At 43.1% G+C, this 24,849-nt stretch overlaps 1 protein-coding gene and 1 long non-coding RNA gene across 4 annotated transcripts in view; both read left to right on the top strand.

The window, feature by feature from the left end:
• NTRK3 (neurotrophic receptor tyrosine kinase 3) overlaps positions 1-24,849 on the top strand; it is a 379,212-nt gene that overhangs the window by 253,031 nt on the left and 101,332 nt on the right. The gene's annotated exons all lie outside the window — the stretch shown is intronic.
• Positions 8,261-13,036, top strand: LOC118023034. The gene is made up of 2 exons (XR_004682642.1): positions 8,261-9,197; positions 9,283-13,036. It is a non-coding gene; the product is annotated as an uncharacterized LOC118023034 (long non-coding RNA).

Raw genomic sequence — 24,849 nt, 5'->3', positions numbered from 1 at the left:
TTCCTTCCTTCCTTCCTTCCTTCCTTCCTTCCTTCCTTCCTTCCTTTTTTTTTTGCTATCTAAAATAATGTAGTTATGGGCATTAAAATGGTAAAGTGTATCTTTGGTGAATCTATCTATCTATCTATCTATCTATCTATGTGTGTGTTTCTGCTGGTGATGTACTTATGATTGAAATAACTGGGTCTGTGGTTTTGTGTATGTGCTGTTATGGTATTTTTTAAAAAAATAAAGAATAAAGGAAATTTGTGCAAAGTGCTTAGCACATAGTATTAACACCATAAATTGGATGGTCGTTACTATCATCATCATCATCATCAGAATTACCCTCATATTTTTAACCACATGGAGAATTAAACTCCTTGACTATGTCACTGAGGCTGAGGTGTCTCCCAGACCTCTTTAGCTATAAAGCCTCACAAATATATGGGCCGTGACAATTGTCTTCTCACTAGACTAACTCTATCCCTCAGCTGGAGGCTTCTGTGAGGCAGACAGAGAAGAAAACCAGGAGTCCATCCTCCTGTAGCTGAGCATTGACATCGCTCTCCTTCAGTCTTAATTTGTTTCTTCTGTGGGCCCCAGAATGAGGCTGGTCTGTGAAGTCTGGGATATATGAGCTGCTGCTAGTGGAAAGGAGATCTTCCAGCAGGGATCGCAAAGGGAGGTGATGGTCATGGAGGTGGGTCTTATTTATTCCATTTCCTGGTAGTGGTCAAGATAATATTTCAGTAACTGATATAACTTTATGAATAATGGAGCATGGATCAAAGATAGTGTAGCATTTATTTAATATGAAAAATTGCTGGGGGCAGAGGCCTGGTTACTCTTCACTGCAACTCCACTGCTACCAAGAATCTTGATTGCCGGAAGACTGGGGTCCGGGATGGGAAAATAGACTCACTTGCTGGAGTCACAGAATTTAAAATGTGATGTGCTTAAAGGTCACCCAGTCCTGTGGATACCAAGTATGCATCTCAGTTGTCTGCATTGGATTCATCTGGGAGATTTTAGACACCACAGTGTCCTGGACCCCCACCCCAGAATCCTGGTTTGTGGTCTGGGTGTGGGCCCTCCACTTCTCACGGGAATTAGCTGCAATGCAAATTTAGCACCTGCTGATCTCGTCTGGTCTTGTTGCTTTGCAGATGGGGAATCCCTGTGTGGTTAAGACACTTGTCCCAAGCGACACTATTTTGGGTGGTATTGATAGAATTAGAACCAGCTGCTCTTCCTTGTTTATCACTTATATTTCCTTTCCAACATCCTACACATGGATGGTTTTTCCAGAAGCACCTTTATGCCTCTCTCAGGCTCCGTAAGTATATTCCCTATTTGTTAGTCTCAGGATTCTGCTCTTTTTCTTCTCCCAGATAGACCCAATTCAGATTAATTTTAGCTTCTTCCTTTTTGGGGACATTTTCCATCTGGAAAGGAACCTCTTTTTTCCTAGTTATATGAAGATATTTTGGTTCTGTTGGATCTCCACATCTCTACAGAGATGTGGCCAAGTTATCCTGATAGACCATTCTAGGGCAAATGCTCCTGCCCACAATGCTAGGGAGCTACAGCTATGAAGGGACATTTGCCAGGTAACCAAGGACTCCTGGAAATGGCAGCATCATGGGGCAGAAGGAGCCTCAGGTGTCTGATGCATCCACTGTTTGCAGATGAGGTCACTGAGGCATAGAGTGTCAAGTGATTTGCCCAAGAAACAAGCTAGTTTGTGTGTGGAAGAGAGAAAGAACTAGAACTCAGGTCTTCAGATTCTGCTGCCCAATCCTTGTATTGACTCAAATGAACACATATCTCATAGAAGAATTTCACTCACCTGGAAACAGGCTGAAGGCAAGAGATAAAACAGGTCTCCTGAATGCAAGTCTTGTCTTAGGTTTCAACAAAGTCCGCATTAGAAAACCTCAGGATTGAAGGTGACATGAGAGATCCTTCTGTGGACGTGTCTCCTTCATGTCCTTTGCAGGTGGTCATCCAATCTCAGTTCCTTCTTCTAGGGACCAGAAGCTCCCCTTTCCAGGTGGTCCAGTCTGATCAAGCAGTTCTGATTGTGGGAAAGAGACCCTATCTTGACTCCAGAGCCAGTCTTCTGGGGACCATTCCCTAGACCTCACTGTTCTGCCTGGAACCACTCAGAAAATCGGGCCATGTGGCAGGCAGGACACTGACTTTGACACCAGGCAGATGCAACTGCCAACTACTGGTTGGATAATCCACTTCTGCTTTTTGAGCCTTATCTCTAAAATGGGGATACCAAGATGACCGTGTCAGAGAGTCATTACGAGCATCACAGAAGCTGTCAGGCGCATTGTAGCTACAGTACATCCCAGCACAAGAAGGCCCTTGGCCTCAGGTGCACCTGTTGAAGTGGCCCACATTCTCTTGGCAGTCTCCCAGCATGCCTCTCCATTGAGCACTCTTACGAGGTGGGCCTCTTTTTCCGTGCATGAGGAAGGGAGTGTGAAAATTGCCCATGGTGTTACCATCCTGTCTGTGAGGCAGTGCTGTGTTCAGAATCCACATTACTGGGGACTGTCATGGGCTGTGCATGTGTGAGTCTGTGCGTGTGTGCAAGCGCATGCATGCCCCGAAGTCCGGCCATGTCTCTGCGTGTATCTGTTCTCATGTGTGTTTTCCCATAAATCTCGGAGTCAAAACCACAGACATCCTGACCCATTTTTCATATCAGGGAAGGGCTCGCTGCTGCTTTCAGTCCCAGAATCAGGCCATCCCAGGGGGCAGGGCTTCTCGGGTCATCCCTTATTTTCACCAGAAGCCACATGCGCTGTGTGTGCCCATAGAGGGCTGTTGCCCCCAGATGGAACTGCCTCTCTGCTGAGGCCACCACCTGCTGCCAGCAACCCCTTTCCTGCCCTCTGTGGGTGGGCATGACCATGGCTGTCCGCCCACTTTCCAGCGGCTCCTGGTGGGGCCTGGCCTTGCACCAGGTGCTCCACGAGGAGAGATGCTTGAGCCGCTCCTCTGAAAAGCACTTTGCCACGAAGACACCTGAGACATGTAGGGTATTAATAGCTGCAAAACTCTCATCCCTGTGTAATTTAAATCCCTCTCCCGAGTTACACTCTTACGGAGGGAGTGGGAGAGAGGGAGAGAAAAGCCTAGAATAATTCTAAGAGGTTGTGGGGAAAAAATTTGGGGGGAGGATGACTGAAATATTCTTATTTAATCACCCACCCTACTGCCTGCTGGATTTGGTGAGGAGCATTTTTAATTTTCTTTTTTTAAAGTCAGGGGCTATTTTGACAATTACAAATGCTGCAAATTACATGTGTTCTGAGGTTTGCCAGTCCTATGAGGAGCTCTGGAGGAAGGGGTTCCTCTGTGAAAGAGTTTGGGAAATGCTGTATAGCCTTTCGGCCCCCTAGCATGCCCCAGCACACGTCAGCATATTCGAGGATGAGAGGTCCTTCTTGGACAGACTTGTTATGCTCTGGTTAGCCTTGGATTTACCTTATTTCTTTGAAGAAAGTTCCCTTCAAATGTACAATGTTGAAGAGTAAAAATACTGGCTGAGGGGAAGTGGTGTGTTATGGAGATTGAGGTATAGACTGTGTAATTATGGGGGGAGAATATGGGGGTCCCCAGGTCATGTAAGTAAGGAGAGGGGGGAGATTCCCTACCAGTATCTTTTTCTGGTGTCTTGTCTGTAAGGTTGTGGGATATTATGGGTGTCAGTTTTTCTAGGATTTGGAGAATACCAAAGAGGCCCTTCAGAGTTAAAATATTAACTCCGATTGAGGTTATCTATTCTCTTCATAGGGTCTAAAAGGTTTTACAGAGAAAGGAAGGGAGTTCCCACAGACTGTGGTGGGAAAGCCCATACAGAGGGTAAAACCAGGTGGCTTTGTGAAGCCGTCCATGAAGACCAGTGTGACTCTATGGCAGATAAACTCTAGGCTTTAGAGATAAGCCTATTGCCAGACCCATTGGCAGAGTCGCTGACTGCTGTCTGGGGAGATTGACAAGGGAAACCTGTCCCCAAAAGACTTTTATCTTAGCACAAGTACCCCGGATGGTGACATTATTACTTCATAGGCTCCTGTGGGACCATCCGACATCTTGACTGACCTGGAGGTCAAGCTCATAAGGTGCCTGGTTCCTTCTCAGGGCAACATGGTGGCTTCTACTTAGGCCTCTCTGGTGATGCCAGTGTGTCCAGAGAACATGGATCAGGAAGACCAGTATATGTACCTAACAGGATGGGTCCCCTTGAGCAAGATGCCCAGAGTCAGTAGAGGGAAAAGAATACAGTAGAAAACCTTTGGTGTTATACAAATATAGGTTTAAATCCCAACTCTACTGCCATATCCTTACATGTATTACTTAACCTCACTGGGCTTCATTTCTCTCATCTGTAACATGGGAATAATAAATGACATTTTGCCAGGCTTGGGAAGATTAAATGGCATGCCATTTCCCATATGGACTACTCCAGTGCTGTGATAAGTTCTATCCACTCCTTCCACGGGCACCGATCAAGGGAAGTTGAATGCTGGTGAGACCATCATTTACTGGAGTCAGTCTTTCCCCCCTACTTCTACAACTTTGATAATGTTCACTTTCTTTCCGGCATTTCAAGGCTGAGTTGCATAGAACCTTGAGGTTTGACATTTCACACTCTACACACCTGCTCACTTTGAGATGTTTTCTCTCTCTTCAGCCTTCCCTAGTGTTTTCATATCTTTCTTGCCCTGTGGAAGGCAGTGGCGTACACACTCTTTTTGATGGAAATGTGCCTTGAATTGGCACAAGGGTAGGACAATGTGTTCTTTTTCCAATAGCTGTTTTGATAATGCTTGGCAGTGTATTGGTATTTTTGGCCAGAGTAGTGCATATTGAGACCATATCCTCAAGGAATGCTTTTCAATCTGTCCTAAGTCTCTTTTCTAGGCTGCATAGTTTGGATTTTCCATTGACGAAAAGCACTTCCCTTTCCTTGCTCACATGAAAGTTTATCTGTCCATTTTTTGGGCCACTCCTATCCCTTCATGTTGCCCAAGGCACATGCAAAAAGTCTGTTGGGATCTTCCTGTACTTGATGCCTTTTTTTTAAAGCATTATATTGCCTGAGAGAACTTAGGATCATCTAAAAATCATAGGTACTCTGGTGTCATCCTCTTGGAGATCAATCATGCCAGGAGGTCCATTGAGGCTGGGGAGAGCAGGTGAAGAGTGAAGGAGCTCATGATGGGTGAAGTGTAAGGCGTTGGACCAGGTGGAGGATGGCACAAATCCTGAGAGACAAGACAGATAAAGTAGAGCCCACAGTCCAGTCAGGGGCACAGTGAACAAAAGCACCCCCAAGAAAGCCAGATCAGCTAAGAAGGATACTTGTCCTGTCTCTCTTTTGTTGTGAGTGTGTGGCCCTGAAGCAGGTGATTCTGCTCTCGATTCGGGAAGGATTTCCAAGAGATTCTGACCAGTCTCCCCTCCGTGATAATATAGCTCCTCAATTACCATGGAGACTTCCATTTTAAAAATAGCCATTGGGTGGAATCTTAGTGCAAAAAAAAAATATATCCAAATATATCATAGCAGTTGGTTCCCCACACCCTTGTGCCTATTTACTCCCTTGAGGATTTTCATCAGGTTTGACTTTTCCTTATGAAGAATGTGTTTATTCCTCCATATGTTCTATTGGCTTCAGCAATGAGTGATTCCCTGGTTGAATATGTGTTACATGGTCCTCTTGCTTCTTGGAGGAACAGAGTGTTGTAGTAGTTAGGTGTGTGGCTGCTGGAGGCATGTTGTCTGGTTCAAATCTCAGCTGTGCCTCCTAGTAACTGTGTAACATTGAGGAAGTTACTTCCCCTCTCTCTGTGCCTTTCTCTCATCAACAAAATCAGGCCAGTGTGGTACCTGCATCTTGAAGTTTATGTGGTCTAAAGGAAGTAAAACTTGACAGGTGCTCAGAACAATTCCTGGCACCTAGTGGGCCCTCAGAATGTGCTAGCTAAGATTTTTCTTTAGGGAGCTCTGAATCACACTGGCCTGCAGTTTACCTTTGTGGTGTTGGCTCTCCATGAAGGTACGTGAACAGTTTAGTCCACAGGTCTCTAAGTTCATAGTGTTGCCTCAAGGCTCAGAGATGCTTCTTCCAGGCTTCCCAGTTTATCTCCACATAGTTGTCAACTAGGCCCAGGACATTCTGTGTGTGTTCCACATCTGTCAGCTTCAAAAGACAAGGGAGTATCTAGCATCTGATTGCCTCAGTAAAGAATTAGTCAAAGAATGCAACAATTTTAGCATGTTGCCCTTGGTAGATTGAAAGTATTCTCTCTGGCCTTGGAGGGTTTTGCAAAATGGCACTTGAGTGTTTGGGACTCACTGAATAGACCTTCATTTGGACTTGCTTGCTAATCTCCCCAGTGGTCCTTTCTCTTCTCTTAGCTTGGGGTGTTTGCTTTTTGTTTTTGTTTTTTAATATATCCATATCCTACTTATGATAGGCTGAGATTTACCTGATTAGCCACACTTGTTTTCATTTTTTTTGTTGGGTTTTAAGGACCTGGGTATTTTGATTCAAAGAGTCTTATTTTCCCCAGGCTTCCAGTAAATTTTTTTTTTTTTTTACATAGTATCTCAGGTTTTCTGTTGAGCCTTAGTTTTTAAATACCATTTCTCTCCATTTCAACAGAAATGGAGAATGTTAACAGTGCAATTGTATACCTGTTTGTCTTTTGCTTTGTTACTCCAGGATCAAATATAGAAGGATTAAAGCAGGGATCCCAAAGATTCTCCATCTGGCAGTTCCTAGTTTTGTAGTGGAATGGCATATTGATTGGGATAGGAGGCCCCTGTCCTTGTAATTCCTAGAAACCTCAGTCAACAGGGATGAAGGTTGGGGCACATAAATACTATTAACAGCTTCACCATTTCCTTGAAGGAAGAATCAGGTTGCTGGTGGAAATGTCTTGAACAAGGTCTTCCATTATCCATCCTTGACTGAACTTATGTCTGTCCTTTGAGATTTTATTGTGGTACAGTTCTCCTGTATGATCCAGAGTGCTTTGTAGCTTGAGTGGAGAAGACTCAACACAGCTCAGTTCTTAGATTTTCACTTTGAAAGAAACAGTATCCTTCATAGAGAGGACGTCCTTTTCACACTACCAATGGCCTTCTCTATGAATACCTTCCATGAAGATTTCTCATGAATACTCCACGATATGTCCAATGATGGGGAGTTCAGAACCTCCAATGGGCGTAAATATTTATCAGTGTGTAAATATTTATACTTTCTACAGTTTTATTTATCAAATATTATTTTCATTGAGCAACTGGTACACATTTATGGTTTGGAAGACTTGATTTATTGTTAAGATGGCAATACTTGCCAAATCAACTTATAGATTCAACATGATCTCTGTCAAAAATCCAAACTGCCTTTTGCAGAAATTGACATGCTGGTCTTAAAAATCCCTTAAAATGCAAGGGACCCAGAATAGCTGAACAATCTTAAAAAAGAATAAAGTTGGAGGACCTAAACTTTTCAGTTTTAAAACTTAAAACAAAGCTACAGTAATTGAGATAGTGTGGTACTCAGCCTAAGCATAGACATATATATACATCAGAGGAATAGAGAGTCCCCAAAATAGACCCTTACATATATGTTCAATTGATTTTCAACAAGGTTGCCAAGACAATTCAATAGGATAGATAGTCTTTTCAACAAGTGGTGCTGGGACAATTAGATATTCACCTGCGAAAGAATGAAGTTGGAGCCCCTACCAGACAACATACACAAAGATTAACTTAAAATGGAACCAAGACCTAAATGAAAGATTGAAACTACTAAACTCTTAGAAGAAAATATAGGTAAAAATCTCTGTAGCCTTCGATTAGGTAATGGCTTTTTAGATATGACCCCAAAAGCATGAGAAACAAAAGAAAAATATATATACACATTGAACTTAATCAAAATAAAAAACTTTTGTGCTTCAAAGGACACCACCAAGAAAATGAAAAGACAGTGTACAGAATGGGAGAAAATATTTGCAAATCATGTATCTAATGAGGGAATTGTATCCTGATATATAAAGAACATTTATAACAACAAGAAAACACATGATCCAATTGAAAAACAGGCAAATGATTGAAACAGATATTTTGCTAAAGATATACAAAAGGCTAATAAGAACATGAAAAGAGGCTCAAAATCATTAGCCATTAGGGAAATGTAAAACCATAGTTAGGTATCACTTCATACCCATTAAGATGGCTATAATCAAAAAGTTGGACAAGGATAAGTGTTGGTGAGGATGGGGAGAAACCGGAACCTTCATACATTGCTGGTAGAAAGAAACACAGTGCAGTCACTTTGGGAAACACTTTGTCATTTCCTTACAACATTAAACACAGAGTTACCATATGACCCACCAATTCCACTTCTAGGCATATACTAAGAGAATTGAGAATAAGTGTCATGCAAAACCACAGTCCTGATACATGGATGAGCCTTGAAAACATTAGGCCAAGTGTAAGAGTCCAGACACAAAAAGCCAAATATCTCATGAGTCTATTGATATGATTTGTCCAGAATAGGCAAATGCATGTGACAGAGAGTAGGTTAGTGGTGGATGGGGGCGGGAAGGCGAGAGGGATGGGGAGTGACTGCTGATGGGTCTGCATGGTTTTGTTTGTTAGTCTGTGGGAGGATGATGAAAATGTTCAGGAATTACATAAGGTAATAGTTGTACCGTTTTTGAATGTACTAAAAAATCACTGAATTCTGAACTTGAAAAGGGTACATTTTATGGTTTGTGAATTACTTATCAATTTTTTTAAAATTCAAAAAAAAATAGCAAACCTATGTGGACACTGCCCAACACAAACAGATGCCTGCATCTTGCATGGGCCCTTGTTGCTAGATTATAGAGATTCTTAGAAGAGGGCCGAGGGGCTGGCTTGTTATAACGGTGTTGAGGGCCTGGGTACTCAAGGACATGGCTAGTTGCCAATGGGTGTGGACCTACTTCAGCATTCTAACAATGGTATGAACGTACTGGTACATATCCACTGACTGTTAGCTCTTACCTGTGCCCGAATCCTATGACTTCCATATCCAACCGGGAGCAACAGAGAGCATATACGCCTCACACGCGACTTGAATGTGACCATCATAACACCAAGAAGTTTGAGCTCTGAAGACTCAGAATCCCTAAGTCTGTGCATCAGGAGTTGATAAAATAGCACTCCAATCAATATTTTTGAGTAGGGTCTCACAGAAAATGGTGGGGAAGTGCCTAGTTCTATTGAATTATAATGCAATGTGGAAGCTCCTCTCTCTCTCTCATTGCTGCCCCCACTCCATCACTGAGAGGGGTCATTGTATTTCACAGGAAGCCTCTGTTGTCTGTCCCAGTGCCATTTCCTCATCTGAGTTCAGAATTACATGAGCTTATCCCAGGTCTCGGAGATATGTCATCTTGGAGGTAGACTGTCCCAATTTAGTAATGTCCTCAGCCATTCATCAAACCCATACCCACAGCAGCTTTGTGTGATGGAGTCCACTCTATTCCTCCCAGGGAAATAAATACATGACCCAATGCATAGGAAGTGAAATTCACATGCAAGAAGAGAAGACGTCTACATGTTATTTATTCAGTGATATCCTGTCCCATTGCAAAAGTGTTTGAGGCGGTTTTCACAAATGTAGGCAAGCAGTGAAACAAGAGGAATGAAGGGGGTTGACAATATCTGGAAATAGGGGAAATAAGTGTAAGGACATAAAATAAAACTAGTGGCAAGAGTAGATTTTAAGAGTGTGCCGCTAGAGGGACATCCCAGTGGCCAAAGCACGGAGGTAAACCTCACGGGCTATAGGCAGCTGTTCAGAGGAAGAATAACTTTTCCAAATGCTGTGGCCTAACAGAAGCTTCTCCCACAGCACCTCATAAAGAACAGAGTGTGGGCTGCAAAACTATACTCACCATCATCCTGAAAATAGATCCAATGGTGCACCTCTTAGGAGTGTTGGTTAAAATATCCTTTGGGCTTCAGTGCCCAAACCCACTTCACAAAGTGGGGGTGGATGGGTAGGTGGAGGAGAGAAATCTTTCAGGAGCTCCCGCAGGAACATTGTCTTACTCTGGCGAGACCCAGGCAATCCTAGCAAATGGGAAGCCTTTGGGGAAGTCATTGTTGAGGCCTGATGGGATTGTCACCCCCCCCATCCCAGTACAGCAATCTGGGGCCTCACTGGTCAGCTGTTGCAGCCAGCAGTGCCCTTCCCATCCCACTGCCACCCCTGCCCAGGCTTTTCTTCCCAGGCTTCTTGGAACTTGATCATGTGAGGCAGTAAATCATTGAAGTCCAGAACAAATCTCATTTGACATTTTTATCTTGACTCTTCTGGGGGCCTTTAATTAGCATGATTGCCGTGTAGGAGATTGCTCAGATGGAATCTGCACTGCTCTTGGTTGGCATAATGGTTATTGAAGTTTCTCGAGTTTCTGTTCCTGTTCATCCAGGAAAGACTCTGATTAAAAGTGATTAAAACCCCTTAATATGGTCTAATAAGGGGCGGTTGGCAGTGCATTGACATGGATTTAAAAAATGCATCAGAACATGGACTCATATAATTATCAAAAACTTACTCCTAAGAGTTCATGATGGCTTGTCTGCCACCCTGGATCCCCCAGCATCATGGAACCCATGGCCACTGCATAGTAATGCTCCGCTGGCGTGGCCACTGCCCCACAGCCAGGACGTTCTCAGCCCTTGTTAATAGTCCATGGGCTTTAGGGAGCATCAGAATATATTATGACTGATGATAGAACTCTGGTTAGCATTAAGAGTCCCGATTCCCCTTGTTTCTGATTCCCCTAGCTGTGTTGAAATTTCCTGCTCCTGTAGAACACACCATGGCAGCGGTTCTCAACCAGGGTGACTCAGCCGCCCAGCAGACATGTGAGAATGTTTGGAGACAGAGTTGGTTGTCCTGATGGGGTGGAGGATGCTACTAGTATCTAGTGGGTAAGGGATGCCGCTAAACATTCTACAGTGCACTGGATAGCCCCCACAATCAAGAACCATCTGGCCCCCCAGCTTAATAACATTGGGGCTACGAAATCCTGCACTATAACTTTCAAAGCAGATTTCCACAATTACCTTGCTTAAAGCTCAGAATGGCTTAGTGATGGAGAAGGTGTAAAAGTTTTATCTCCATTTTACAGATTGAAAAATCAAAGCTTGGAGAGAGAATAATCCTCCTTTCCCTCAGGGCTGGGCCATCTAGCTCTCATTGTATTGCCACTCACACAGATTGCGTGGGATGACGTGAACTTTGGGGTCTCTACAAGTGTCCAGAAGGGGTATAGGTTTTACCTAAAGGCTTATGGCACATCTCTGGAGAAACTGTGACCCCAGGTGTCTTATGTAGGAAATGTACCCCAATTTCTTATCTTTCCCCTGGATAGCAAAGAACACATAGCCACAAAAAGTACTATAAAAACGTAAGACTTTGTCACACTGGATACTTGGGGAGGAGTAAGGTTATTATAGTGGGTAAAGACATGATTATTTGCACAGTCTGATACCAGTTGACACATTCACATGCTTTGGGGGCCCTGGTGGTTACATAATGTGTGAGAGTCTGTTGTGACAATAGGGAGGGGTGTGTTTTTGAAATTAAGAGCACATGATCTGCCAAAAAGCATCCATATAAAAATGCACCCCTTACCTATCTGTGTGTCCATCTGGGTGTATATTTGCAGGTGGAATACCTTCCAGAGCTTATCAATTTAGTGGGATGATAAACCTGAGAAGGGTCACACAGCATGGTAAGAATGTAACTATAATCACACTATCATTGCCTGGGGATTGTAAAGGATTTGTGGCATTAAGAGACTGTGAGAGAGGGTTCAAAGCAAATGTCTCCCTTCTTAGGGCACACATGACTGTCATTGCACATTGCCTATGGGTCACATTTGCAATGAGCATCTAATCTGTGCTGATTGTGGCCAGGCACTTCCCATACATATCTGTAACCCCGTGGTTATCACCATTATAATGACCCCCACTCTACAGTTGAAAGACCGAGCTCAGGAGGGGTATGACGTCACTTGTGCATGATCCATACCTTGTTGACCACAGAAGTAGAAGTGAAACTTGGGATGGGCTCCTTCTCCTTTACCGTGTTGCCATGTTAACCATTCATGGCAGTTGTATTTTACTCTTTGCTCCTCAATCAAGAAAAATATTCTCATCCTCATTTGAAGAGGAAACAGGGCCACTAAGGCATTGAGTGAGTTGACTATGATAACAGTTTAGAGCACAGAAATCACATCTCCTGCCTCCCAAGGCAGCCAGTGTGCTTGGAGGGATTATAGACACAGGGAAATCCCCAGAGAATTCATCCACACATACAAAAGTTTCTGTGATAAATTGACCCGACATTAGTCTCTGTTCTTTTACTGATCTTATCAAGGCTAAAGCAGCTCTGCTCTGAATGGAGTGTGCTACAGTGCTCAGAGCTGAGAATTACTCCATGTGCTACAATGCATAGCTTGAAGAGCATCATTTAATGGCGGGTGTCTTGCCTCAGGTCTGGTGAAGTAAAGTCAAGGGCGCATAAGGTTCTTAATTCCTATTCTGAGTGTTGCCACACTTCCTTTAAAGGTTGCAGGCAAGCTCTCCTGGTGTGTGCTGGAAGATACCTGCCCTCCCACACCTGCTCCTTTCTAGGTGGTCCCAGTGTTGCTACTATTCCTCTCATCAGTCACACTGGAGAGAGACTGGGCACTGCCCAGACCCCACCTCCTCTCCCACATTTAATCAGATGCTAAATTTCTGATTTGCCTAAGTTAGCTTTGCATCTCTCTGGCACCCATCCCCCCGGGCTCTCCTGCCATGATCCGGGCCCTAATTTACCACTGTCCAGACTGTCACGGGTCACCCTTTAACCCAGGGGGCCCCACACTCTACAGCCCGCAACCCTAATCTAGGCCACCACCTGTTTTTGCACAGTGCGAGAGCTAAGAAAGTTTTTTATATTTTTAAATGGTTGGAAAAATATCAAAAGAAGAATCATCTTTCGTAACACATGAACATGATATGAAATTCAAATTTCAGTGTCCATAAATAAAGTTTATGGGAACACAGCCACACTCATTCATTACCAATCATCTGTGGCTGCTTTCACTTGACGGCAGAATTGAGTAGTTACAACAGAGATTGGGTGGCCCGTAAAGCCGGAAATATTTACTATCTGGCCCTTGACAGAGAAGGCTTGCTGGCCTCTGCCCTATCCTGCTTACCACCACCCCTCTCTCTCTTCCATTCACCTTCAACTGCTCTCAGGCCATTCCCTCTTTCAGATCCTTCGGGACTCACCCATCACCCAAGCTTTTGAAGTTCTTCAAGATCTGCCCCAAGCTAATTGTCTCCATTTATTTTCCAGTGAGAACCCCTGGCACTTCCTCAGGTGTATCTTGTCCCTCCCCACTAAGATCATCACTCCCGTGGTTCTTTCTGCTGGGAATAACTTTCCTTTCCATCTCCTTACATGGAAATCTTCTTTCTCCTTCAAGCCTCACCGAAAAAGCCACCTGCCCCAAGGAGGTTGAGTCTCCCACTGTAGTTAACCTCTAGCAATGCCCTAATGCTCCCTTGGCACTGCTTTCCTGACGGGAGGTCTCTTCTGTTTCAGCCAAGGCCAGAGGGCCCTAACCAGGGTTGAGGTCCCAAGGGTAGGGGTGCCCTGCGCCCCCGTCACATAGAGTTGGCGAGTGCAGGCCGAGTGTGTCTGCCTGATCAGGGGCTCCCTGCTCCCGAGGATCCTGTCTTCCCCAGGGGTGTCATTCCTGTGAATTTACAGGAGGTTTGTTCTCCCCAAACTATGTGACATTGTTTTGAAAGTGGGGAACAGAATTTTACATTTGGGAATTTACATTTGATTTTTAGCATTAAGTGGTGGGGCCATTGTCATTAGCGGATACATCATTTAAGCTAAATCTCTTATCCATGAATCCACCCATGCCATATCTATTGATCCCTCATCTATCTCTCTTCATTTATCCATCCATCAGTCTTCAGCTATCTGTCATCAGTTCATAGCAGTCTTGTCTTCTGTGTTGTCTCCACTACCGTCACTTGATTGGCGAAGTCCCATTTTTGTGAGGTTACTCACAGGTTGTCCCCAGTACTGTTTTCCGAATGCCCCTGCTGAGCTTATTCCCATTTCTACCTTCCTCCTGCTTTAGGTTCCAGCTGAATCATACTCTTTGCTTTTCTGGAAGGACATCCCTGTCTTAGTTTGCTAGGTCTTATATAACACCGTTCCACTAATTGGATAGCTTAGAACAACTTTTACTGTCTCACAGGCCAGAAATCCAAGGCCAAGGTGGTGGCAGGGCCACACTCCCTCTGAAGACACCAGGGAAGGATCTGTTCCATGCCTCTTTCCTGGCTGCAAGTACTTTGCTGACACTCTTGGGCATTCCTCGTAGACACATCACCCCAATCTCTGCCTTCATGTTCATATGGTATTGTGTATGTGTATGTGTATGTATGTGTGTCTCTACCCAAATTTTCCATTTTTATAAGGTCACAGTCATAATGGATGAAGGCCTGCCCTCATGGCCTCACCTTACCTTGATCATCTGCAAAGACCCTGTTTCCAAATAAAGTCATATGCTGAAGTGCTAGGGTTATTTTTGGGAGGGGGGCACAAAGAAACCGGTAATAATCCCCCCCAAGCTGCTCCCACCATTTGGAACACCCCCCTCCCCCTGCCAGGTTTTCTGCCTAGAGACCATGTATACCGCCTCCTCTTCCCCTTGCATGTGATCACTCCTCCACTGAACCCCCCACCCAGCTCTGGGTGGGTTCCTCTCTCTTGACACTCACTAAAGTATATCCTATATCGAAGCATTTGTTTTAAGAGTCTAGTTGACTGTAAACTACTCCCCTCCTTTTTTTTTTTGGCTCCTGGAAGATAGATACTCAGGTATTTGGAAAAAATATTGCTAGGTAAGCTTAGGCAGGTGTATCCCTCACATTCTTGGCACTGGGTTTTAAGCTTCTCGTCTAGGGCAGTAATTATGTCTTATTCATCCTGGTATTCCCTTTTCCTTTTTCCAGTTCTGAACACAGATGCCCGTGAGCATAGGCAGCCTCTAGCATGGGTCAGCCATTTGGAGATTTGGAACACAATGGGAGCAGGGATTTGAGTGTGTATTTGCTGGTATCTGTCACAGTGCCTGTCATTGCAAAATGCTGATGCTTTGTGACCTGTACAACATATATCTGCTACTGTTAATTTGGGTCTTTAGGGAGATCGTGACACCTCCACTGTCCAAAATGAGTCTTTTTTGTATGTGTGTATATGCATGCTTTGATTAAAGAAATTAAAGAGGGTCCCCCAAAAGGTTAGGAACTTTTGCTCTATACAGATATATGGTAGGACCCTTTTCCTCTGTCTTCTTTTCATCTTCTCCCACCATCTTCAATATCTTATCATCATCACTAATCATAGGAATTCAGAGCCAGAAAAGCAACTCACAAGTTTATATTATTTAATTGTTAGGGCTATAAATTTAGAATGCACCAGCTCTCTGATCCTATTAGCCAAACCCTGCTCCAAGATAATCTTCTTAAAATTGATACCACCCAGGGATTTGGACTTTGTTGATTACATTTCCTGCTAGACTCTGGCACTTGCCTTTTGTTCCTTGAATCTTAAACAATATGATCATGACCCTGAGGAGTGTAGTCCCCTTGGGGTACCAGACAGACTTGAGGACTATGGTTCTGGGAGGGCCACACAGTAAGGTCAGGGGTAGGAGGCATTGATGCTAAGATAACAATTTTGGTTTCTTTCCTTACCTCACAGAGATATTTTGAGGCTAACATAATCATTATTTAAAGTTTTTGGAAGAAGTAATGCCTTGCAAATGCCAAGATACTATTGTGGAACCTCAAAATAATGTGGCATATTGTTATACAGATTCACGCACATACACGAGTCATGTCACATGCTCCTAAAAAACAAGTTTTCTATTCTCTAAAATCCTGGGCTGTCAGGTGGGAAAATAGGGAGAGCTGTTGCATATGCATCCTGCCTGGGTTTCAACATAGCAGAGGGGTTAAGTGCAGATTCTGACTCAGTAGGTTTGGAATAGAGCCTGAGATGCTTCATTTCTAGCAAGCTCTCAGGTGATGCTGCTATTGCTGGTCTAAGAACCACACTTTGAGGAGTCAGGGATTAGAGGATGGAGAAACCACCCTAGCTACAGGTGGGTGAAGAGAAGCCAACAGAAAGAAGGGTAGTAGAAAAGTAGGAAGATGAACAGAGTGGCACAGTATTATCAATGTCATAGGGGATACGAGTGGGTGAAGGTGCCACATGTGTGGAATGATCAAGGTAAAGAGGAATGGAGAAAATCTGGTCGTGGAGCAATCATTGGTGACGTTCAAGAGGGTAGTTTCTCTGGCGGGAATAGAACTTAGATTATGGAAAGTTAAGCACGAATGATCTGTGAGGCAGTGGAATCAAATTATAGTTGGAATCAAATTATGCAAAATGTTGGTGCCCAAAGGAACTAAGGATATGGAATGATAGCAAACAGTATGGTAGAGTGGAGAACATTGCTCCACCATTTAGATTGTAAGTCTGGGAGTCTGTGTCTGGGTTTGATACATATGCACATACCAAATGATAGAGGTGTGACCATATATAGATTTCTGCAGAAAGAGGAATAGAACAGGAGAGAGGAAAGATGCTAGAGATAGGAAATAATTGAAGAAGGAAGTTGGAGGTAGGATTGAAGGCATCACTTAAATGGTTAGCTTTGGAAACAAGGAAAATACATGTTTTCTCTTATGTAGAAAGAAAGAAAAATAACTGGGTTCTGGTCAAGATGGTTGCTTTCATAATGAGTTCATGCTTTAGTGCATGTCTGTTGCTCCAAACATAAAATAACGACAGAAAAAAATAAAAAGACATAGCTAGCCTCCCCCCAGCTCCACCTGCCAACAAGGTAAATAACCTGGTGGACCAGAAATAGTACAGAAATAAAAGATGATGGGCAGAGCTACAGCCAATTCCATGCTAGGCTTGAAGTCTGGAGGCAAAAAGTAGTGGGGATGGGAATTTAGCTCTGGAGGGATCTGCAGAACTACATGTGTTCCCAGTTGTTAGGGGATTCACTTCACTGCTTGAAGTTATGGGCTGGGGACAAACTTCCACACTGATGAAAAGAGTCTGAAAAAATTAATATTGTCATTCCCTGTCTGGGAGTACAGGAAATAGGAATCTGAGCCTAAGGAAGTGGGCGAGAGAGGATAAAGATACAGCCTTTTAGAAGATGAACTAAATTAGGTCACCCAACTAGCTGAAGACATTCTGCTATATCCTTAGTACTACCATGTTGGGGCCCTAAGCCATCATGATAGGATTAGTTCAAAATCGATGTTGTAAGCACCCAGGGTGGAGGCAACAGTAATAACAACAACAACATTAAACAATGATGAGTGGAAAAGGAAAAGAAAAAAAAAGAGAGAAGGAAAAAAATTTTCCTACTCTAAATGAATTACAATGGAAAAGCATTAGACACATGGGGAAAAAAAACCTAATGATAAGGATGCTTGTTATCATGACTTATTCAACACTATTCTGGTGATCTTAGCCAATGCAATAAGACAAGAAAAGAAATATAAGAATTGGAAAGACAGATAGATGATTGCCCTAATCATGAATGATGTGATCACCCTACAGAGAACCTCAAAGAACTATAGAACTAACTAGAGAGTTCAGCAAAATTCTGAATACAAGATGAATAAACAAAAATCAATATATTCCCTAAACACCATTAGATAATTTAACTGAAAACAAATCACATTTACAATACCAAAAATGGAATAGAACTAAAAAAAAAAAATGAGGCTTTTAAAAAAGTATATATCTCACAAAGATATGCAAGATTTTATGTAAAAATACAAAACATTATTAATAATATAAAAGAAAAATAGTAAGTGGAACATATATCTTCTTCATGAGTAGGAAAAACCAGTATAATAAAGTTGTTGATTATCCCCCAACTCTATAAATTAAATATAATCTTAATAAAAATCCCAGCAGGGGTTTTGAAGACACTTACTTGATAAGCTTATTCTATAATTTATGTGGAAGAATGAGAGACAAAGAGTAGCTAAGGTATTTTTTTTAAAAAGAAGATCAAGATTGAGATTTGTTTTAGTAGACAAAAGGACGTTATAAAGTTGTAGTAATTAGGAGGGAATACAAAGAGGCCGAAGTATAATAATATTTTTTAAGCACTCAGAAAACATACATATGTTTGTATATAGGTATATAAATCTAGACAGACAGATGTATGGGTATGTGTGTATTTTTGATATATCATTGCTAATCAGCATGAAAGGGAAGAATGATTCTGTAAAGCCACATGAAAAAAAGTAAGGTTATAGTATTACCTCATACCAGTCACAAAATAAATTGGAAATCTGGGTGAAATTTGAAAGTAGAACTGTTCATTTTAAAATAGTTTTAGATATACAAAGAATTGTAATGGTAGTACAAAGAATTCCCTTATACCCCTCACCTAGCTTCCCCATTGTAATCATTCTGTATTGCCATGATACATTTGTCACAACTAAGAAACCAACATCAGTACATAGCTATTTACTAAACTCAGTACTTTATTCTGATTCATTGGTTTTTCCCCAAATGTCCTTTTTCTGTTCCAGGATCTCATCCAGGACACCACATTACATTTAGTTATCATGTTTTCTTTGCCTCCTTTGACCTATGACAGTTTCTTAGACTTTCCTTGTCCTTGATTACCTTCACAGTTTTGAGCAGCAGATTCTATGCAGAATGTCTCCCAATTTAGGCTTGTCAGTTGGGGTCTTGGGTTTTAGGAGGAAAGACCACAGAGGCGAGTGCCATTCTCATCACATCACATCCAAAGTATGTGCTTATCACATGGCATCGCTGATGAGGCTCACCTTGACCACCTGGCTGAGGCAGGGTTTGCCAGGATTCTCCACTGTAAAGTTACATTTCCCCTCTGCCATTCTCTTTGAAAGTAACCTAATAAGCAAAGCACACACTCACAGTGGGGAGTTAAGCTCCACCTCCTTCAGTGAGGAGTCTCTACATCAATTATTTGCAATTCTTCCCTAGGGTAGATTGTTAAATGTAGTACTTTTAAAGGAAAGGAGAATATCATTTGACTTTGAGGAGGGAAAATCTTCTTAAGATATAGATTATGAATATCATAAATGGAAAGATTAATGCATTTGACTACATTAATTTAAAAACAAATCTATATAAGATGCCATATACTAAGTTAAAAGACAAACTGGACTAGAAGAACATAATTTCAACCCATGTATCCAACAAAAAATTTGCAAACAGAATAAATAAACTCATGCAAATCCAACAGACCAACAACCTATTATATGTAGATATATACATTACATATATTTATATACACATTTATGTATGTGTGTGTGTATGTATATATATATATATACACACACACAGTGAGTAAAGGATATGAATAGACAATTCACAGATCAGGAAGCTCCAACTGAGATGATGCACAACTTCAATAGTGATCAGGGAAATGCACCTTAAAAGTGCAAGGAGATAACATCTACCACACATCAAATAATATCAGATATGGGGATACAGGGTAAGAAGTTCACCCGTTTAGTGATTATAGAAGTATGAGTACCATCACTTTGGGGAAACATTTAAGAACATGCTGAAGGATTTATATGCACTAAATTATAAGGATATCCTACAAGGCCATTCTTCTCAAACATTTTTTTGCACACAGATTGCCTGAAGAGCTTGTTAAAATGCAGATGTTGATTCAGTGGGATCTGAGAGTTTCCATTTTTTACCAAACTCCCAGTTGTTGCTGCTGCTCCGCATGCCCACACTTTGAGTAACAAACCTCTAGAGTAGAAGTCAGCAAATGATGGCCCACCCAAATGTGGCTCCCATCTGTTTTTGTAAATAAAGTTTTATTGGAACACGGTCATTTGTTTGTGTGTTGTCTATGGCTGCTTTCTGACTACAATGGCAGAATTTAGTAGTAGCAACAGAGATTTGGTGATTTGTATAAAGCCTAAAATATTCATTGTCTGTCCCTTCGTAGGAAAATTTTGCCAATTCTGCTCTAGAGAAACTCTCCCACATGCACATAAAGAGACTTATGTAATATTTATTGCAACTTTTTTTAATATTGACAAAATGGAAACAAATCTCAGTTGTTTGAACAGATAAATAATTTGCAGTATATTCACATGGTGGATTATATCAGTTACAATTAATGAATGAGAGCTACATGGCTCAACATGGATAATCTAGAAAACATCCCTTGTTTAGGCAAAACAATACTATAATTTGCTTTACCATTATGTACCAATGTAGCAAAATTATTCAAAGATGCTTAGCAATGATAATCCTCTATTTCAGGGAAGTGGTTAACTCTGGTTTGGGATAAAAACAGGAACAGGATCATGGACAGACTCATTTGGGTTCTCAACCATAGCTATAATGTATTATTTCTCTCAAATTTTGTGAAGAAGATATGAGAATATTATAAGCTGTTAATACTGGGTGGTGGGTACATGGTTTTGCTATTCCCTAGATTTTTCAGGTATTTTCAGATATTTCAAACATTTGAAAAGAATAAAAAGAATCAAGAATGGGAAAAATATGCTGAATATAAAGACAGGATTTTGCAGTTCAGGGGAGATGAAGATTTTTAATACCTGACGCTTCCTCTCCTCTCAGTTAAACAAGAGGAAGTGTTCCGACATCATAGATCGTCCTTTATGTAGTTAATTTTGAGAATGGTGAACATGCGACTAATTTTACTCCATGCCTTATGGAGTATTTTGATTTTAAGAGGTCACTTCATCCACATCTTGGAGTGTAAGGAATTTCCCTTTCTCTGGGACTAACATTTTACTCCTTTCAGCCAAGATTCACTTATTATTGGGACAATCTTTGTGATGCCAAGGTTGGAGCCCCCGGGCACATCCTCCTACATCTAAATGCAAGCCTTGACATGTCCATCAGGGAAGAGTCATAAGAGCCTTCAAGATTCCTTCAGGGACCAGCCTCTGGCTGTTGTCTGAGGATCTCAGTGTTCTGTGCCCTTTTGTGTCACCCGGGTGTGGATGCCCTCCCACTGTGACTTCCTGTGGGCATGACTCCATGAGCCAAATCACATTTGGGGTACATTCAGCCTCAGCCCCCTCCCTCAGCATCTGCACACAGCTGGAACCAGACTTGGCACATGGACCAGGGCAGTCCCATCATTTATTTTCCAAGTTGTATTAAGTCAACTTTACAAGAAGAGGTACTGCATTCTGAAGTTGGGGATCCAGTTCCACCCTCTTAGCCAGGAAGTGTACAGGAGGGACATTTCAGTTCCAAGAATATTTTTGTGTCCTTTGGAACCCTTTGTAGCAGGTTTGTCAATATAAGGATGTGGGGATAATTAGGTCAAATCATGTCCCATGGAATATAACGACTGTATGAAGAGACCTGCTAGGTGATACTTGACAACCTTTGGTCAGGTGCCTTATACACATAAGCACTGTGGAACACACAGCTGGCTGATGATATACTGTCACTTTGTCCCCCAACAGCAGCGTTGTAAATGGTCTTCAGCATGTCTTCTCATTGGGACTTTTGTTTTGAAACTCAGTGCCCTCTTACCCATGCGATTCAGTTCCTGAAGGATCTCTACTCTCTAAGTTTGTCCCTTGGACGTAGGTTTTCAGCTCCTTCTTTATAACTATTAACCATGACCAGAGGGAGCATAAGTTTGGTCATGACAGGGACAGTCAGCAAGGCTTGCTGAGATGGCATTCCCTGATCTTTAATGCACAGCTCATAACCTAATGCTGGCTTTATATTTATTGTCAAGTTTTAAGCTCAAATGCTAAGGCAAACCATGCAGGTATTGGAAGTAAGTGGAGGGGTCGGATGGAGGCTAATAGGGAGTGGTAGAGTATATGGCAAAGTGGAGAACACATGCCCTGTCTAAATTGAGTGAGCACCGTGTTGCTCTGGCTGATTTGCACTGTGCAGAAATAGCTGGCCCAACATTGCCAGAACTCTTGGATTTTCAAGGGAAGCTACAAATACAGAAATTTTAAATGTGAAATCTCCCAAGTTCTAAATGTTGGCAACTAAGTAAAAAATTTTAAAAAGAAATTGTGCTGAAAAAAGACACATCCTAGAGCCACATATGGCCTATAGGTTAGGTTTGCAACCTCAGAATAAAAGAAGAAGAGCTATGAGAATTTTAAGCAATTTTTAAGAGAATTTTAAGCAAGCTAAGTCGTGGCCAGCAAGGCTAGGCATTTTAATGTCACCCACCTGGGTCATTGCCACCTGCCTTCTACTGAATCTAATGGCAGGAGAGAAGGAACCTAGATAGAAAACAGTGCAGTAGCCACATCAGGAGGCAAAGGTACAGAACAAAGTAACCCTAGTCCTATCCCAGGGACTGCTAGGACTCTTTGGTGGCCTTCTTCCATAACCTTGGAGAGGCCACCACCCAAGCGGGAAATGAAGCAAGAGATACCGGTCATGAGGGAGCTTTTCTTTACCATAATATACTCTTTCCTGACCCTTCTTCTTTTTTATTTTTTTAAAGATTTTATTTATTTATTTGAGAGAGAGAATGAGAGACAGCACGAGAGGGAAGCGGGTCAGAAAGAGAAGCAGACCCCCCCACCGAGCAGGGAGCCCGATGCGGGACTCGATCCCGGGACTCCAGGATCATGACCTGAGCTGAAGGCAGTCCAGTCACTTAACCAACTGAGCCACTCAGGCGCCCTTTCCTGACCCTTCTTGTTCACATAGTGGCCTAGTGCTCCACATAGTGGAGGGTGCTGGGGAGAGAGTTCTTCCTGGCTCCATGCTTGGCATCCCAGGGGTATTCTCAGATATTCCACACTCTTGCTATGGGTGTGACTATGTTCTGGATAATTGTTCTTCTCTCCAAACTCATTAGCATCTCTCTTTCATTGGGTTTACTTTTCATCCTTCCTAAGCTGAACTCCTAAAAGTTCCATCAAAATGAAGGAGTCAATGGGTAGATAGAGTTTGGGTTTCTTTACTTGGAAAGTACGAATGCATGCAATGTGTTACTGTAAGAGTGGTGGGTGTGGCAGGGCCGAAAATGAAACAGGAAAGGTTAGACCAGGTGTCTGCTGGTGGTGGGCAGGGACAGGCCGGGGATGCTCATCTCCCTGGCTAGGGAAGCTGTTGGTGAGGAAAGAACACTCTAGCCCTCCATCCAGGCCTTGCAGAGGGAGCCATATATACAGCCCTGTCCCCACCACTGCTGCCTTGACTTCTATGTCAGCCTCTTTTCCCTGGATATGGATTTTTCAACAAATAGAAGCCATATTGCAAAGTAGTTCATGATAAAGACTTTGGGGTTATGAAGAGCTTGGTTCAACATCAGACTGCCACAAAGTGAACTTGGTTGGTTGGTTTTTAAAAATGTATTATTGAGCCTTCGTTTTCCCACAGTTAAAATGGAGTTCGTAATAGCAGCCTTTTAAAGATATTGGGGGACACTGGATTAGCTGTCGGCAGTGCCTGGCGCTGTCCCTACCTTACATAGATCTTCGGGTTCCAGGGGGCTCAGCGATGCATCTGATGGTAGGATTGTTACAGCGGGACGTTGGTTGGGGGCTGCCTTCTTCAGTCCATCTCACCTCTTCTTACCCCTTGGGGAAAGACGGGGAGGCTGTGGATAGAGTGCCCCTTGGCTGGGGTGGGGTGCAGAGTGGGCTCTTCACCCTCACGTCTATCCGGTTGCCCCCTCCTGCTCTCACTTTCTGGACAAGGATCTAAATAGCCCTGTGTCTCCGGGTCCCTGCGAAGGCTCCCTTGACCTCAGTGCCAGGGCTCCTGTATTTCAACCCACTCTTGAGTCTCAAGTGATTTTCTCCCAGCCAATACCATGTAAGTGCTAAGCGCCAGTGTGATGTAGCAACTTGAAGATGACAAATGAATACATTTGAAGAGGAAATGTTGGAAAATAATCCAGTAGAGCTCCATTTGGTATTGGGCCTTTTATCAAGGCCATAACCTAACCACTTTATGGAATTAGGTAATAAAATTATCATGTCAGATAACAAAAGGAAGAAGCAGGGACAGAAAGGGAGGCCTTGAGAACCCAAAGCCGCCGCATGAGGAGTGTGTAGGCAGAAGAGGCAGGGAAGTTCTCACTGGTGGATGCAGGGGTGCTGGGCTCCCAAGGCCAGGGCGTTGGCTGTGGGGCTGGGGTGAGACCCCAGAGAGGGGTGGATGCTTGGGGTCTGCAAGGCTGTTAGAAAAACGGAGAGGTTTGAAGGCCTAGCCCCCTTCTATGTTGGGCAGCCATCAGAGCTGGCCCTTCTCTGCTGCAGTGAATCTTGAAGGCCTTGGTGTTGAAGATTTACCCTGCTTTCGGCCCAGTGGGATTGGTTCCAGTACTTTCATCCAGTACTGTGGGTGCTCAGTGCCCCTTCTCCCCCAGCCTGCCTTCCCAGCTCCCCTCCCTTCCCAAAACAATCTCAGAGGCTCTGGCTCGCTGCTCAGGAAACTATACCTAGACAGTCCCCAAAGACCACGCTCATGTTCTGAGTCACGGAGGGCCTACAGTGAGCTCTGTGCTGCCTGGCTTTGGGAAGAGCTGTCACCAGATGGAAGAAAGGGTTCGACACGGAGGTCCGCAAGGCATGGTGGGGTGGGCGAGGCCTTCTTTGGAGGTGGGTTTGCCCCTCCTCAGCCTTCCCTCCACCCACCTGTGCCTTTCCCGATCA

Source organism: Mirounga leonina, unplaced genomic scaffold (assembly GCF_011800145.1).
Source record: "Mirounga leonina isolate KUSES-001 unplaced genomic scaffold, KU_Mleo_1.0 Mir_178, whole genome shotgun sequence".
Taxonomy (NCBI): domain Eukaryota; kingdom Metazoa; phylum Chordata; class Mammalia; order Carnivora; family Phocidae; genus Mirounga; species Mirounga leonina.
The sequence above is the reverse complement of the archived record's forward strand: the minus strand, read 5'-3'. Positions and strand labels throughout refer to the sequence as shown.